General features: G+C 42.6%; 1 long non-coding RNA gene across 1 annotated transcript in view; it reads right to left on the bottom strand.

The window, feature by feature from the left end:
- LOC138842492 (uncharacterized) overlaps positions 1-11,352 on the bottom strand; it is a 91,349-nt gene that overhangs the window by 21,939 nt on the left and 58,058 nt on the right. The gene's annotated exons all lie outside the window — the stretch shown is intronic.

The following is an 11,352-nucleotide window of genomic DNA, read 5'->3' as shown; positions in this document are numbered from 1 at the left end:
TCAGAATTTTCCAGAGTAGCAAAGCATCCCAGTGTTCATAGCAGCACTATTTACAATAGCCAAGACATGGAAGCAACCTAAATGTCCATCGACAGAGTCATGGATAAAGAAGATGTGGTATCTATAGACGATGGAATATTACTCAGCCATAAAAAAGATCGAAATAATGCCACTTGCAGCAACATGGATGGACCTAGAGATTATCATACTAATTGAAGTGAGACAGAGAAAGACAAATATCATATGATATCACTTATATGTGCAATCTAATAAAGAATGATACAAATGAATTTATTTACAAAACAGAAACAGACTCACAGATCTCAGAATCAAACTTATGGTTACCAAAGGGGAAACGAGGGGAGCGGGGAATGAGAGATTAGGAGATTGGGATTGACATGTACACACTACTATATATAAAACAGATAACTAATAAGGACCTACTGCATATACAGCACAGGGAACTCTACTCAATATTCTGCAATAACCTATATGGGAAAAGAATCTGAAGAAGAATGGATATATATGTATATAACTGATTCACTTTGCTGTGTACCTGAAACTAACACAACACTGTAAATCAACTATACTCCAATAAAAACTGTTTTTAAAAAAGTAGGGAAAGAAAAGGTATGCCCCCCATGGACGGGCTGGCTCTTACAGCTGTGTCCAGGTAAAGCAAAGTCCTCAGATTCTGTGCCACCACTAACCCTCCTGAGTTGGAGAGAACACAAGGAACATCAATTGGCTCTTTGGGCCTCGCTTCCCTTCACCAGGAAGCTTGGGGTTCTTTAAACTTGCTAAGTAGGTCACAGACAAGCAGACGTCCCTGGTGACACTTTGAAACGCATTATTCATCACATACATATATCCTTCCCTCCCAAGGCTACGTCTCCTGTTTCATTGTGAGCTCTCTGAAGTAGATTCCTGGTTTGCTTTGAATACAGTGTCCCACAAGTGGTGGATTCAAAAGCTCAGGGTTTCCCTTGCCCGTGAGTTACCCTGCAGTGCTGGAAAAGAGGAACATCACCTGGCAGAACCTGCACTGTTGCACCCAGTAGGGAGGGATGTAGAGTTACTGGAAGAGGTTTAGAAAGCACATGACCCTTTAAAATCTGGGTCTGACAGCATGAGAAAATTCCCCTGGTATCAGAAACCCTATTTGAATATTTAGGCTCAAGAAAGAAATATCTTCATCTTTATACACAAGAAATAACTCATTATTGCCCAAACGGCTCCATGAAACATTCGTGTCTCCTGAGTGACTAAGAAATGTTCCTCTGTAAAAGGGTTCTGAGAACTAGTAAGTTTGAGAAAGCTGCATAAATAAAGCTTAAATTTTTGCTGCAGGATTCAGAACCGTTTAGATGCTGAGATAAATTGTGAGTGTCCAAAAGGGGCACAGAATGCATTTCCACAGGTGCTGGAGTGTGGAGGGATGTCTGTGGACATTCTCTGAGACCAGCGTTTCCAAAGTACAGGATGTCTACTGCCAGTGAGACCCGGGGCACTTGTAGGTGAGGCAGATGTAGGCTCAACCAATAAAGAATCACTTTTCTTTGGAGGCCTTTTACTTTCGTAGGAGGTGGGATTGTACGGTGGTTAAGATCACCCCTCCAGACTGCCTCCGTTGGAATCCTCACCATGCCATCTAGTTACCTTGTGCCTCAGCGTCCTCATGTGTAGGATGGAGAAAACCATCTACCTCATACAGTTGTGATGGATATCAAATGAGCCTCTATGTGTAAAGGACTTAGGACAGTGCTTAGGTCATCAAATGCAGCTAATGTTATTCTATTAATGTGCGTAGTTCTCTTTTTTACCGGGAAAGCTGGTCTCAAGTTCTTTGTCTTTGACTGTATCTAACTAGAATTCTTAACATTGTTTGTCTTCATCATATTTACTAACTGGTTATTCGCACTGGTGATAAAACAGCTGCTTTAAAAATAAATGCATTTAGAAAGAAATACTTCAAATGTATGAAAAAGAAAAATATTAAGTGAATAAGTGCAGGTGGTACACAAATATAGAAAACATGGTGACGATACGGCAAAAATTATCAAGATGGTATGTGAGCGTCTTGGTAGCGTAATGGAGGGACCCAATCTGGGACCCAGCCTAATGCCAGCTACAGAGGGACCAGGCAATTTCCCCGGAAGTCTGAAGGACAACCCCACCACAAAAGCTTTTAAAGCTACTTCCCCCAGTTTTAAAATTTCTGCTAGAAAACTGTACAGAAAGATTACAGAAGAATGATTATTAGAAAAAGAGTATTTCTTAAATTTGAAATTTAAAGTAAGTTCTGCATTCTTAAATGTTTCTTTCAGTGCAGCCGAACTTTTCATACAAATACAACTCTGAAATTCGGGAAAATTCGATTTGTGAAAATGTTAATGTGCTTTCGGAAGCCCTTATAGGTATGACACTTTTTCTCTGAATATTTTACTGAAGGCAAACTGAAAAAGTGAACTCACATGTTTCACTCATCAGAAATCAAAGCAAAGTCTCGCTAACCGATTTAGTACACATCAAACAGAACAAATTGCTTGGATTCATTTTATAGTCACTCAGTCCTTGAGAAATCATGGCATGAAATTAAGTTGGGTACAGGCCACATGCCCAGTGAGTGTTGAGGGGTAGATGTATAATGCCTGGCAACCCAGTAACGTTCATTTTCTTTTCTCTCCTGCTCCAAAAAGCATGTCAAGATGGCAGCTGAGCTCAGTGGAAATTCTCCCCAGCAAAACAAAGTGGGGAAAATTGTTATTTTTTTTAAAAAAAGAACCACAGACAATTATTTTTAAATTTCTGACAAGGGGCTTCCCTGGTGGCGCAGTGGTTAAGAATCCGCCTGCCAATGCAGGGGACACAGGTTTGAGCCCTGGTCTGGGATGATTCCACATGTTGCAGAGCAACTAAGCCCATATGCCACAACCACTGAACCCATGCGCCACAACTACTGAACCCACATACCACAACTACTGAGGCCCGCGCACCTAGAGCCTGTGCTCCGCAACAAGAGAAGCCACCACAATGAGAAGCCCGCACACCGCAACGAAGAGTATAGCCCCGCTCGCCGCACTAGAGAAAGCCTGCGTGCAGCAACGAAGACCCAACACAGCCAAAAATAATAAATAAATATATTTTTTTAAAAATCTCTGACAATTGTCCTGAGGACATACAGCAAATGGAGAAATAGTCATTCTAGAAAATCTATGAAGTATAAGCTCAGCCAGCACCTGTGACCTTTGAGCCATGACCTCCCTAAACCCTCCCCGCCCACAGCTCCATGTTCTGGAAACGCTACCCTGGGTCCTCTCTTCTGAGCAGGCGTGGCCAAGAAGATGGAGGTTCTCTCTCCCGTCAATGCCCCATCTGGGGCTATGGTTTCACCTTGGGAGAGACAGGCTGCCCGCATCTCACATCCTCCCCAGTACTTTATTGCAGAAGCTCTATTCCAGGCAACAGTGGCCAAGAGACTAGGGCCTCCTTGCACTCGTAGCGCTGAAGCTCCACCACAGGCAGGACAGGCCAAGGCTACCGGGGGCTTGAATGCTCCTGCCCCAGCTCTCAAGTAGGGTGGAGATTCCACCCAGGAGGGGCCAAGAAGACAAGGGGCTACCGTTTCTGCCTCCCTCAGCGCCCACCTGTAGAGCAGGGGTGTCACTCCCAGAAAAAGAGGGTCCCCACCCTCAGTTCCAGTGTAGGGCACAGGGGTTTGTCCAGGGGCAAGGCAGGCCATAAAGATGAAGGTCTCCACCGCTCTGCCTGAGGAGGCTTTCTTTGGAACAGAGCCCAGAGAACTGCGTACCTAAGCGTGTTGTCAAAAGCAATGGCGATCTGGTGGAGAGCATTAAAGGAGGCTGGTAGCTCCACGGTGCAAGTAAAACAGCAGAGCGCCCGGAAGTTCAAGAGAACCAGAGAAAGAGCCCAGGAAGCGTCCTCCTGGGATCCCAGTCAATCTGGGGGTGCTCAGGCTGCACCACTGAGGAGTAATCAGAGCAGGATCGGGACAGACTTCAAAGCATTCCCAAACCAACACAGACCCACCAACACGGCAGAAGCTTCACTGGCACAACACAACCTCTGAAAAAATACTGACTGAACAGTAAGCTACTCCAACCCAGGGGGCTACTCCTAGGAAGCCAAGTTTGTAACTAAAAATCACACTTATTCCTGGGAGCCTGGAAGACTGCATGTCCAAGACGGAGCCCTCTCAGAAGTGATCAGAGAGGGAATTCCAAGCTGCTAGTCCCTGGCTGAATGTGGAGCCAAAAATGTAAATTCCCTGAAGTGTGATAGCAACCTACAAGCTAGACACACACCCAACAGTAAAGGGTAAAAAGCTAACTGAGGAAGGGGCTGAAGCACAACTTTTGACCAACAAGTGGCTTATGCAGAACTGGAGCAACCCCTTGGAAACTAGGCTAAAAGATAAAAATAAGGGGGAAAATCTGAGCAGGGACATCAAAGAACACACCCCCCATAAAGGAAATTATGTAAGTAGTGATAAAAACTGTATAATTGCATACATCTTCTCCTTTCTTCTCTTGACTGGTTTAAAACAATTGCACAAAACAATATATAATATGTACTGTTGGTCCCATAACATAATGATGATAAAAGCACAAAGGAGGTGGGTAGGACTAAGCTGCATTGAAGTAAGGAAATGATACCAGATGGTGACTGAAATCCAAAGGAAGAAACAAAGTGAGCCAAAAGGGTAAATAAGAAAGCTTTTCTAACCAAAGTTATAGTGTATGCTCCTTTCTTCTCTCTGCTTCTTTAAAAGGCATGGTAAAGTGATGATTATAACAATGTATTGTTTTGTAATATGTATAACAATAATAGCACAGAAAAGGGTGGAGGAAATGAAGTTATATAGGAGGAAAGTTTCTATATTTCACTGGAACTAAGCCAGTATAAATCTGAGGTAGACTCTGCTAAGTTAACATGTTTATTGTAAGATTTAGAGCAATCCTTAAGAAAGTAATTCAAAAATATATTTAAGAAACCATTAAAGGAATTAAAATGTTACACTAGAAAACACCCACTTACTGTAAAAGCAAGCCGTAAAAGGAGGAACAGAGGAGCAAAATGTTATGAGACATAGAACAAAAATCCGTATGGTAGACATAAATCTACCTACATCATTAATAACACTAACGTGAATGGATTAAGCAACTCAACCAAATGAGAGACTGTCTGATTGGATTAAAAATTATGCTTTCTACAAGAGGCAGATTTTAATTTAGAAATACAAATAGGTGGAAAGTAATAGGATGAGAAAAGATAAGCCAGGCAAAAAACCAAAACAAACAAAAAAACAACCCAAAACAAAGAACAACCACTGCAATAGAGCTGGAGTGGCTACTAATATCAGACAAAATGGATATTAAAATAAGCAAACAAAATGTTACTAGAGACAAAGAGGCACATTTTATTATGAACATTGGTCAATCCATCAGGAAAGAAAGGAAATTTGAGACATGCACAAAAACATAAAGATTAAACAACACAGTACTAAATAACCAATGGTCAAAGAAGAAAGCACTAGAGAAGTTAGAAAATGCTTTAAGATAAATGAAATTGAAAACACAAAATATGGAAATTTATGGGATATAGCTAAAGCAGTATGCTAGAGAAATTTAGAGCTGTAAATACCTATTTTCAAAAGAAGAAATATCTCAAATCAATAACCTAAACTTCACCTTCAGAAGCTAGAAAAAAGATAAGCACGCTAAACCCAAAACAAGCAGAAGGGAGGAAATAATAAAGAGCAGAAAAAGAGAACAGAAAAACAGAAAAAAAATCAACAAAACCAAAAGTTGACACTTCGGAGAGGTTCATGAAATCAAACCTTTGGCAGGACTGATCAAGAAAAGTTCAAATTTGAGAGAAGACTCAAATTACTAAAACCTGAATAAAAGGACATCATTACTGACCTCATAGAAATAAAAAGGATTGTAAGAGAATGCTATGAACAACTGTATGCCTGTAACTTAGATCAGTGGTCCCCAACCTTTTTGGCACCAGGGACTGGTTTCGTGGAAGGCAATTCTTCTACAGACTGGTGGTGGGGTGGGGTGGGGGGTAATTCAGGAGGTAATGCGAGTGATGGGGAGAGGCAGATGAAGCTTCGCTCACTCGCTGCTCACCTCCTGTTGTGCGGCCTGGTTCCTAACAGGCCACAGACTGGTAGCAGTCTGCGGCCCGGAGCTTAGGGACCCCTGACTTAGATAACCCAGACAAAATGGACAAATTCCTACAGGCACAAATTATCAAAACCATCTCAAGAAGGAATAAGAAATCTGACTAGATCCAAGAAAAGGGACTGAATTTGTAATTTAAAACCTTCCCACAAATACTAGGACCAGATGGCTTCACTAGTGAAATAAACCAAATCTTGAAAGAACTAATACTAATCCTTTCCAAATTCTTCCAAAAAATAGAATAGCACTCTTGTGCTGCAAACAATACCATCAATAAAGCGAAAAGACAACCCAAAATAGGAGAAAATATTTGCAAATCATATAACTGTTAAGGGACTTCTATCAGAATATATAAAGAACTCTCAAAACTCAGTAAGATAAATAACCCAATTTAAAAATGGGGATAGGATTTGAATAGATATTTCTCCAAAGAACATATGCAAGTAGTCAATAAGTACATGAAAAGATACTCAACATCACTGGCTATGAGGTAAATGCAAATCAAAATCTCAGTGAGGTACCGCCTCACACCCACTATGATGGCTATGATTAAAAAAAAAAGATAGACCATAACAAGGGTTGACAAGGATGTGGAGAAATTGGAACTCTCACATATTGCTAGTAAAATTGTGAAGACACTTTGGCAAATAGTTTGGCAGTTCTTTAAAATGTTAAACATAGAGTTACCTATGACTGGATCATTCCACTCCTCTACTCCAAGTTTATACCCAAGAGAAATAAAAGCACACATCCATCCAAAACTTGTCAACAAATGTTTATGGCAGCACAACTCCTGATAGCCAAAAAGTGCAAACAACCCAAATGTGCATCTGCTGATGAATGGATAACTAAGATGTGGTATATTCATACAATGGAATATCATCTGGCAATAAAAAGAAACAAGGTACTGACACGTTATCACTTGGAGGAACCTTAATGCTGGGTAAAAGAAGCCAGTGACAGAAGGCCACATGTTGTATGATTCCATTTATATGAACTATCCAGAATAGGCAAATATGCAGTGGTTGCTTAGGGCTGGAGAGAGGAGGGATAGGAGATAACTGCTAACGGGTACAGGGTTTCTTTTGGAGGAATGTATTGGTCACGGTTCTCTAGAGAAACAGAACCAGTAGCGTATATTGGAAAGATCATAAGAAAGTGGATTGTGTGATTATGGAGGCTGGCAAGTCCAAAATCTGTAGAGCCAATGTCCCATTTGAAGGCCATCTATCAGGAGAATTCTGTCTTATTCAGGGCAAAGTCAGCCTTTTGGTCTACTCAGGCCTTCACCTGATTAGATGAGGCCCACCCACATAATGAAGGGCAATCTGCTGTTGTAAAAGCCGAGGGCCCGGGCTTCCATGAGAACAAAGGCAGAGCGTGATGGGGTCAAATTGAGAATAGAATGATGAGTCTTTCTCATGAAGACACAGAACTGAAATAAAGGAAAATATTTGGGGGCAATGAGTTGTTAGGCAGCCGGCCAGTGGCACGGTAGAGTCCGAGGACATGAAAGCATATAGAGCCAGCAGCCTGTGCCCTAACAAAAGCCCTTCCACAATACTGTGCCTACTGAACACAGTTCCAATTCCTTGGTCAACTGGCATAAATCTCAGGTCACTCGATTCCCTCTACAGGTATGCTTGAGACCATCAGTGCAACCACACCCAATTCTGAGGGAAACACCTGTATCCACAGCACCTGCTGCCCCTCTTCCAGTCCAGCATCGCTGGTTGAAGTAGCAATGGGCAACTGGGCACCTAGGATGCAAAAACTGTCCAGGCCAACCAGTGTCCTGCTGGAAATGCAGAAGACTGAGCCAACCAACAGCAGGAGCAGAGGGAATGTCGTGCTATGGAGAGCCTCGTCAGGGTGGCGGTTATGGCCACTTCCAGACCAAGGTTAAGATGGAGCACACAGCTGGCTGAAGCAGAGGAAGCTGGCTGAACAATGCAGAAAAGCACGCCAGGGACCACACCCCTGTGACTGGGTCTGGACACAGGGGTTCCTGGAGTCCCCTCCATTGTTCCAGTCCAAATATATTCCTAAAGTGGCACACCTCCTCTGAGTCCCACCCATTCCTAGAGGTAATTCAAATTGATCCCTGCATTTGCACCCCAAATACCCAGCTGCAGCAGTACCTCTTTCCTAGGAATTCCTTCACTCAATTATTGGGCACTCTAGAAAACCAACAAAGACCCCACAGTACAGCACAGGGCACTATACTCAATATTTTGTAATAACCTATAAGGGAAAAGAATCTGAAAAAGAATTTGTATATACATATATATATAAAATATCTATTATAAATAACATTATATAATGTTATTTATAATATATACAAATTTATATAAATTTTTTTCATATATATACATATATATATAACTGAATCACTTTGCTTACACCTGAAACTAACACAACATTGTAAATCAACTAGACTTCAATTTAAAAAATGTAAAATTATTGGGCACTCAATACATGCTAGGTGCTGTGCGGCACTGGAGGTTCGGCACTAGATAAGGCAGACTGGGCCTCTGCACAGAGCTATTTTCTCGTGGTCAGAGCCCACTATGTTCGCTACTCACGCTGCATTACCCTCCTCCAGCCCTGTGCCCTGCACTCCCACACTCCCCGAGAGGTGCCTTTGGCTCACACTGTTCAGCAAGGTTCCTCTCCATAGAAATCCCCTCACCTGCTAAATGCCGCCCCCTCCCTGCAGCCTCCCAGGATCTCTCAGGCACAATTAACTCCCCTCTTTTCTACACAACTTAGCCCTTCTGTGGCCATCATGGCACTTCTGCCATTCTGCCTCAGAGTTGCAGTTATTTACACGCCTCTGTCATCTTCTCAACTTGAACTCGTTGAGAACAGGAACTGGGCCTGATTCCTATCACTGAATCCTCTCTCCAATGCATACTGGTTAAACCAAACTAAATTCAACTTGTGAGGAGCTGGGGAGAGAGAAAGTGAGGAGGACATACACGCTTTGCTGATTCTCAGCTTCCAATCCAAGCATACGGTCACAAGTCCCTCATTGTCACCCTGTCTCCTAGAGTACAATATAATTGGTGACATGTATCTAGAGACTTTGGACCAGCTGCCTTCCTCCGAATCCAAATCATCCCTAGCTCACAGACAAGCTAGTTATTTTTTCAGCCCTCGCACATGGTCAGTATCGCCCAGCCAGGAAGAAGGCATAATGAACTACTTCCAAGTGCTTTGAACGGGCAAAACTGTGTTTACACAATTACATGCAAACAAGCTAATGTGATGGCATTGCTGAGATTTAATAGTGTTGGGTCAGGAAATTATAGTCCCCTGCTTACACGTTTCACTGCAGATTGGTTTACGTGTCATCGGAAAAGAATCTCGATTTGGAGCTATTCCTTCGTGCACAGGGGGCTTGCTATAAATAAAGGGGTGGGGAAGGGAGTCCTTAAGTGAATTTTATTTCCTCCTGAGAGATGCATACAAAGGCAAGGGGATGACTGTCTCCATCTGGGCTCCAGCAGAAAATTCCACTAACTACGTGCAGGTGGCAGCAGCATAAATAATAATAATAAAGGAGGTTTTCTCATGTGTCCAGGCTTCTCTCTCAACCAGTTCTGCTAAGTGCTGTTGACCTTGCCAAGACTCTATGGACATAGGCCAGAGACGCAGCTAACACAACATAAGAAAGAGCCCTGAGCTTGCAATCGGAGGCCTAGTTAAAGACCCAGAGAGGCACTAACTAGCCATGGATCTGGGGCATGTCCTTGGGCTTCTTTAGGCCTTAAACTGCTTATCTGCATACTCAACAATTGCTTAAAGTTCCTTCCAGGGTTAGAGTTGAGTCTTTGCCAGGTCATTAGACTCTTGTCCCACAGCTACAAAATTAGTGAGCTGACCCATCCACACGAGGGTCATTGCACACGTTCTGACCCGGTTCTCCACGTGACTAACCGTGTGTCTGCCACATGGTGGCCTAAGGTAATGGGGCTTGGCTGGGGTGCTGACACTTTGCCTCTTACTCACACATGGTATTAGGGGAACGGCCTCCAGAACCGCCGTCTCCTTAGCTACAGAGTCTAAAAGACAGTTAATGAGCCAATTCATGAGATCACTGGCCTTCCAGGATTTTATCACTGGGTTATTTTTAAATTCAAGTGAAAAGAACTAAATGTTCAAGTTCTTAAATGGAGAGGTTAGAGGAGTGATCCATTTTCTGTGCAAGGGTGATCCCTTGTAAAAATGAGAGGGCATTCAACACAGCTAAAGGGAAACAGTCCATCTGGCTTCACCAGAAATGTTTACAACCTGGGGCCCCTATAGAACGCTGTTCTTGGAACCTGTGTTTTGAAAATGTGGACTGACTGGACTATAATGTGAGGCATTTCTGAGGCCAAACTCCCAGACAGGATCCAAAACAGACTTGGGTTGCATTATGAGGATTGTAAAATACAGATGTTAATCAAGTTGCTAAGAGGGATCATATCAGTAAACAACTTATTTTTGACATCTTGTGTCATCTGGCGCTATAAACATTCCCATACAGTGTGCTTTTCAAGTTTGCCCCTTTTGCACATATGCTGAGGCCATGGCAGTGGAAACTGGACCACTTTGGAGAGCAATTAGGAATAACTATCAAAAGGCATCAATGTGTCCAAATTTTATCCCACTCTCAGCAATCTATCCCAATATCATAAAGATATGGCAAAAGATCTATGTATAAGAATGTTTCTAGCAAAAATTTAAAGCAACAATGGGGAAATAATTCAGTAGAAATATATGATAGGAAATATCATTAAAATGATGCTTAAGAATGTTTTATAATAACATAGAAAAATTTTTGCTACAATTTTAAGTGAAAAACAGAGGTTGTAAGTTTTTTTGTTTGTTTGTTTTGTTTTTTGCAGTATGCAGGCCTCTCACTATTGTGGCCTCTCCCGTCGCGGAGCACAGGCTCCGGACGCACAGGCTCAGCGGCCATGGCTCACGGGCCCAGCCGCTCCGCGGCATGTGGGATCCTCCCGGACCGGGGCACGAACCCGTGTCCCCTGCATCGGCAGGCGGACTCTCAACCACTGCGCCACCAGGGAAGCCCTGTAAGTTTTATATATAATATTTTTTCAACACTTGTGAGGACAAATAGACAAAAAGA

The sequence above is a fragment of the Globicephala melas genome, chromosome 21 (genome assembly GCF_963455315.2).
Source record: "Globicephala melas chromosome 21, mGloMel1.2, whole genome shotgun sequence".
Lineage (NCBI taxonomy): Eukaryota > Metazoa > Chordata > Mammalia > Artiodactyla > Delphinidae > Globicephala > Globicephala melas.
The sequence above is the reverse complement of the archived record's forward strand: the minus strand, read 5'-3'. Positions and strand labels throughout refer to the sequence as shown.